We start from the raw sequence: 7,189 nt of genomic DNA on the forward strand, positions 1-7,189 counted from the left end.
AAGGCAGTTCATGGAATCATATGGTGCCTTGAAACCTGGCAAAATGACTTAGGAGTGGTGACTACATATATTATTGGATATGTGGGATTTAGGTTGGGCATGTTTTCCAACTAGAGTGTTGTCCTGTAACAGGGAATAGCTTCCCATGACCATGAGGCAGGCAGAGAATTACCCACAAAAGCCCACCTAAAATATCACTAGGCATTATGATCTAGGGTGCTGGTTTTTTAAAAATTCATTATTATTATATGGATATATTTTAAAATTAAATGATTTAATATATTTACCAATTTAAAAATAACCAATAGACCCAAACAGGTCAGTAATTTGAGACATGTTTTTCATTTCTGTTCTTGACCTTAATTGCCCCTATTGGACTGTTTTGACTGTGAAAATATGGCTTTAAAGCTGTTAACTAAAGATCATCACACACTGCCCTATGTTGTTGGCCGACATAACAAGCAGCATAGGCTGAGCACTCATCACTTCCCAACATTAAAGCAATTGGTTCAGCTACTTGGTTAACATGCTGCAGGGAAAACAACTGATGGGAATTTCCCCCCAACATCTGATTTTGCATCATGTTAACACAATCTTAGACCTCAGTTGCTTCAGTTGTAGGAATTTGAAGTGTGATTCCTCAGTTGCTTTTCTTGTTTGGTCACTTTACCTAGCATGTATTTTACAAGTTCTATATATTGTTTATTCTTGTGTCTCACAGAGGTAGAAACTCACATCTTTTACTTAACAAAAAGAAAAGCATAGAAACAGTTGTTTTTAATTATTTGGATACATAATTTGTATATTTGGACAGTGTGTGGATGAGGGTAACGGGAGTGTGCTTTAACAAAGCATAGCATTTTACTGTCAAGTTTACATTGCAAACATTCATGTTTTCCACTATCACATTCTGAGAAACTCCTGTGGGCTAGTTATTATGCACGGTAGCCTTTGTTTCTGAAATGAACACTTCTCAGGGAGGTTTTCCTTTGGGCAGGTGCCAATTAATTTCCCCTACATAATGGTGTTAATATCTAAAAACAAACACTTCATGTTATGTCTCCAGACTGTTCATTTTAAATTTTGAAATACAGATCGCATATACTAATAATGGTGATATTTCGGGCATCCCCCATGGGAAAAATGGAAGTTCTAATTTTTTTTTAAAGATTTTCCTAAGAACATCCAAATAACCTTAAAGAAGAAACCTGCTGTGGAATCAAGTGACTAGCATTGCATTTTGTTGCATTAGTAGTTTCTGGGCAAGGTTTTGCTTTGTTCCAATGTAAGGATTCTTTCTACAGTTCATGAAATCTCTAGAGCTAGGCAGTTGGGCTATATTTGCAGGAGCCAAAGGAAGTGGATTTTTTCAATGTGCTGGCTCTGAAATCACACAACACGGACCTCACTCATGGCTATTGTAAACCCTTGCCTGGGCTCCCTTTCATGTTGCTTTCCTTTGGGAGTGATGGGGTGATCTCAGGATAAGCACTGGGAGCTCCTGTGCACAGTATTGCTAAATCTAATGAGTGAAAGAGAAAGAATTCAAGCAATGATCTCCCTTATACTGTCCCCAAATAATGAAATAAATGCCCAGATAGTATCTACAATTTGTCATTTTACATTGTTAGTGTTGAATCCATCATAATGTTAAATTTCAACACGATTTTCTACTTTTTCCCTAAACCAGTATTCTCAACATTGACCTTACAAGCTCAAGAATTTTATTGCTTACTGGATCTGAAAGTGGTGTTGCCACAACCCAATGTACTACCAGCTGAGAATTCAGGTAATTGAGTTTGTTCCTCACCAGGACTGGGAGGCTCAGCTCTTCAGTCAACCAACAAGAGGTTCCTCAACCTTTATGGGAGAATTAAATGCATTAGTATCGAATTAGAACAGCAAGGAGGCAAGAGTGCTGAGCAGTTATCTTGAGACTCAGGTGAAATCTAGAATATCATGCCAGTATGGGAAAATATGCACAAGTTATAAAGTGTGACAAGGCAGTTCATGGAATCATATGGTGCCTTGAAACCTGGCAAAATGACTTAGGAGTGGTGACTACATATATTATTGGATATGTGGGATTTAGGTTGGGCATGTTTTCCAACTAGAGTGTTGTCCTGTAACAGGGAATAGCTTCCCATGACCATGAGGCAGGCAGAGAATTACCCACAAAAGCCCACCTAAAATATCACTAGGCATTATGATCTAGGGTGCTGGTTTTTTAAAAATTCATTATTATTATATGGATATATTTTAAAATTAAATGATACTATGATGGCATTAAATAAAATGGAGGAAATTTAAAACAACAAAAATTCAAAACAATCCTAATTCATCACTATCTCTAAATTTCTTGATGCCTTATTGTCTTCCTATCCACTACTAGGTTCTTACACTTCACCTTGGCCCCTATTCCTATGATTGTACACTTAACTTTATCATTATCAATGCCTTTATACTTTCTTGTGGGCATGTGGGCATGCTCACACACATACATATGCACAACCAATGATCTCATTTACACTTATTGAAAAAAAAAATGGAAACAATTAAACAAGAACTCCCTTAACTTCTTGGTACCTGGTCCAACACTCTTGACTTTCCCTCCTGTGCAGAATAAATAATGTCCCTGTTCCTACCTAAATCCTTTTGATTTAGATTTAATCCTCTCTCTATTTTTCAAGTAATTCATTCCTGAATTTTTCTTCTTTCTCTCTCTTTCCCATCAGAAACTCTCTTCAAATAACTCACTCTCATCAGCATAAAAATATTCTAACTAAAAAAAGATTATAATAAAAGATAGTAATAGTTAATTTAGAATATCAATGGTATAATGGTGATCAGGAAGTTGGCTTTTAAATATCTGAACATGGGTTTTTGGGCAGTACTGAAAAGACATTTTAGAGAAGAAGATCTAGGTGCTGGAGTAACTAAGGGGCATTAAAGGACTTTTGGTGGAAGTTGTTTCTTATTTTCCAGGAAGAACACTTCTCTATATGGCCATGGAAAATGACAGTGCTATCAGTGAGTTTGTTCTTCTTGGACTGTCTACTGACCCCTACATTCAGGCTATACTCTTTGTGCTGTTCCTTTTGATTTACCTCCTCACACTGATGGGGAATTTTTTGATGCTGCTGGTGATTAGGGCTGATTCTCGCCTCCACACACCCATGTACTTCTTCTTGAGACAACTGTCCTTCCTGGACCTCTGCCACTCATCTATCACAGCTCCCAAGATGCTGGAGAATCTACTTTCTGAAAGCAAAACCATCTTTGTAGAGAGCTGCTTTGTTCAGGCCTTCTTTGTGTTTGCCACTGGTGGCACTGAGGCCTGTCTGCTGGCTGTGATGGCCTATGACCGCTATGTTGCCATCAGCTTCCCTCTGCTCTATGGCCAGGTGATGAGTAACCAGCTCTGTGTTGGGCTGGTGTGGGGCTCCTGGGGCCTGGGCTTTTTTGATGCTCTCATCAATATCCTCCTGGCTGTCAATTTAGACTTTTGTGAGGGCCAAACTATTCTCCACTTCAGCTGCGAGGTATCTTCTCTATTCCCTCTGTCTTGCTCTGATACCTCTGCCAACTTCACACTCCTGATCTGCTCCTCTGTCTTGCATTTCTTCGGAACCTTCATTATGATTGTTGCCTCCTATGCCCAGATTGTCTCCACCATCCTGAGCATTAGCTCTGCCTCAGGCAGAAGCAAGGCCTTTTCTACCTGCTTTTCTCATCTCACTACTGTGATTTTGTTCTATGGCTCAGGTTTCATCAGCTATCTCTTGCCAACTTCCAGTTCCCCTTTGGAAATGATCTTCTCCTTGCAATACAGTGTGATCGCACCCATGCTGAACCCCCTCATCTACAGCCTGAAGAACAAGGAGGTGAAGGCAGAAATGGGAAGAATGTTCAGAAAGTATTTCCTTCCTCTCATGTAACAAACACAAAGTCATGATGAAAAGGAAACTGAACTGTTACGTTACATGATCAGGAAATGGACTTTAAGGAAAGTTTCTTGATTGCCCACGCTGCAAGATGCCACAGGAAACATGGAGGCATTTACCCCCTTGGAAATGTTTGTAAAGAGGACAGAGAACTCTTAGGATGAATGAGGTTAAGCATTATTTAGAGAAGGAGAAATGAATCAGATAATCCTCTTTTCCAGGAGGTCATTTTACAAAAATGTCGATTTATTATTCATATCGACATGAATATCTATTTCTATTAGTTGCTCATTACCCCTTCCCACTTCTAATAATTACACCCCAAATCCTTAGGAAAACTGGTTCCCTCAAATTCATATGGCCATCAAGGGGGAGGGGTGATACTGTAACTCAGGACAGGCTAACTGTTCTATCCTGTTCTCCTGACTGCACTTTGGGGCAAGGAGTAAAACAGAGACAAGCAAAGCTATTCAGAATCTTTCTCTAGAAAATTCGAATATTGAGCAGAAATAAACAAAAAGAGAGACAGCATTTAAAACAAGGTCAATCTACAGTGTCTAAAGAGATTATGAACCCTGCTCCCCTGGCAGCTGTCCTTCCTGGGGTCATACTTTTAATAAAAATGGTAATAATAGCGAATTTGGTACATTTATTAACTTTTGCCAAGAAGTATACTAAGTTCCTATGGTAGGAAGATATCCTCCTAATCCCTGAAACCTGTGAATATGCTATGTTACATGGCAAAAGGGACTGGGCAGATGTAATTAAGATTAGAGACATTAAAATAGGAAGTGTATCCTAGATTATCCAGGTAGACTCATCTAATTGCATCAATCCATAAAAGAAATGAAACTTCTCAAGCTGTAGGCAGGAAAGATAAGGCAGAAGGGAACATCAGAGATAATTTAAGCATGAGAAGGACTCAGCCCACCATTGCTGGCTTTCATGATGGAGGGGGCCATAAGCCAGGGATTGTGGGTGGCCTTTAGAACCTGAAAACAACACACAGCCAACAGCCAGCACTTCGTGGAATTCATGGAACTGAATTCTGCCAACAACCAGAATGCACCTAGAATTGGTCTGTCCCCCAGATCCTCCAGATAAGGCCTGTTGACACCTTGATTGTGGCCTCATGAAACTAACTCAAAGCAGCAAAACCAGTTGAGTCCACCTAGACTTCCAACCTATAGAACTGTGAGATAATATATTTGTGCCATTTTAATTCACTAAATTTGTGGTAATTTGTTATAGCAGCAATAGAAAACTAATACAGTACCTTACCTTTTATTATCCTACTTAATCATCTCAGATAGATGAGATAAGTTCTATCATTAGTTTTCCTTTACTAGGGAGGAAATGAGATAGTATGTTTGTATACCTGTCCAGCTATTCATAGCAAGGAAATGGTGGAGCTGGAATTTAACCTAGGCAATCTGAACTGAGTCTATGTTCTTAGTCACCGAACTGCCCCCTTCACTACATCTATGAGGATCCCACATCCTTTCCGTAATTATCTATGATCCGATACATTGCTTACAACCAAAGACTGGTAACTGGTACCAAAACAGGTAACAAGGGTGAGTTGCAGGCAACAGAACTTCAGTGAAATTCAATGTGTTTAGAATTAGATATTTGGATAGGAGTTGGGAAAAGATAGTAATTACTATGTTACTGTTCTATTTTGTGAACTATCCTGTTTTTCCCCAAAATTCCTTTTCTCCCTTTAATCAGGTTATTCATAGTCAATTCTCTTGCTTACAAAGAAACCTAATTGGTTTTGAAATTGGAACTAGAGTTTGGTTGATGAGCAAGAACTCTCAGGAAAATGTGGACATGTGGAATCAGTTACTGTGCTAAGAAGAAGAAAATGAAGTGAGTCACCCATTTTCCTGCTCATGGTACATAATTGCCACTCATATTAAGACCCATGATTGCCTGAGACTGTGAATACTGTTCTGTGCTTCTGAATAATGAGAAGTTGATCAAATTAAGCAAATCCAAGAGAATGAGGAATACAAAGACCATAGCGTCTTCTGTTTTCAAGACAATGATTTAATTTCTTTGTTTTTGACCTTAAGGTGCAGAATGAACTTCAGGGCTTTTCTTTTCTTATGCTGAAAGAATATTTGCCATTCTATAGACATAGAGCAGAGAGGCTATACAAAATTATCCTGTGACAGCACTTTCAGCTTCAAATATATCATTTAAATAATTGAATGTAAAAAAGGTCCTGCTGAGCATGTGCTAATGGAGCAGACAAGTGAGCTTTCTTCCATCCTCCTCTCCCTTCCACTTCTCCCTTCTCAAAATACTTCATGAAAGGCAGTGTATTTTGACAAAGCCTTCAAATAAAGATATTTAAGAACAAAACAAAACAAAAAAAGCCCTGAGATGGATTCAGTGATCATCACTGGTTGAATTCACTATCACAATAGTTGCTTATGGGAGGATTGGATGTTGATTAGGGAATTATATCATCTCAACAATTGGAATAGTGACATCTTGGAAAATTTGGAGGACCTGGGGAACCGTGAGCCTCCAAGACTATCTAGAACCACCAACCTGCCCTCACCTCAGCATGCTTTGGCTGCCTAATTGAAGAAAGCTAGTAACTCCTCTCATATCCTGTATTCCTCCATGTGGGTTGGCTAAGTCCCAGGATTCAAAATCAGCATTACCTGAAGGGTGAAATCAGAATCTGAGAAGGAAAGAATTATACCTAGAAGAAATAGATTGATTTTTTAATTTAATAATTGAGGGAATATTTCTGGGAATGAATTTTATTTTTTCTCAACTAGAAGAGTCAATTTAATTTCTGTGCAGTGTTTTGTTTTTTAAATCATCTTACATATCTATTCATTTATACAGACATCATTTTACATAAATACTTGAATGGGATCATATCATACAATCTGTTTTTTGTGATTTTTTCTTTTTTTGGCTTGCCACCCTTTTCACATCTTCTACTTATTCTCCACTCAATGTAACTATGTTAACCATGAAGTAGATTCTTTCTTTGCTTTCTCTGGGTTTACATAAGCATGTTCTAACAACTGTACACATATGCACATATGTATACATATAGGAGCTTTTCCATCTCTGTTTTAAAATCTAGATAATGTGGCCGGGCGTGGTGGCTCACGCCTGTAATCCTAGCACTTTGGGAGGCCGAGGCGGGCGGATTGTTTGAGCTCAGGAGTTCGATGCCATGGCACTCTAGCCCAGGCAACAGTGAGACTCTGTCT

Source organism: Propithecus coquereli, unplaced genomic scaffold (assembly GCF_000956105.1).
Source record: "Propithecus coquereli isolate 6110/MARCELLA unplaced genomic scaffold, Pcoq_1.0 Scaffold13, whole genome shotgun sequence".
In the NCBI taxonomy this organism is placed as follows: Eukaryota; Metazoa; Chordata; class Mammalia; order Primates; family Indriidae; genus Propithecus; species Propithecus coquereli.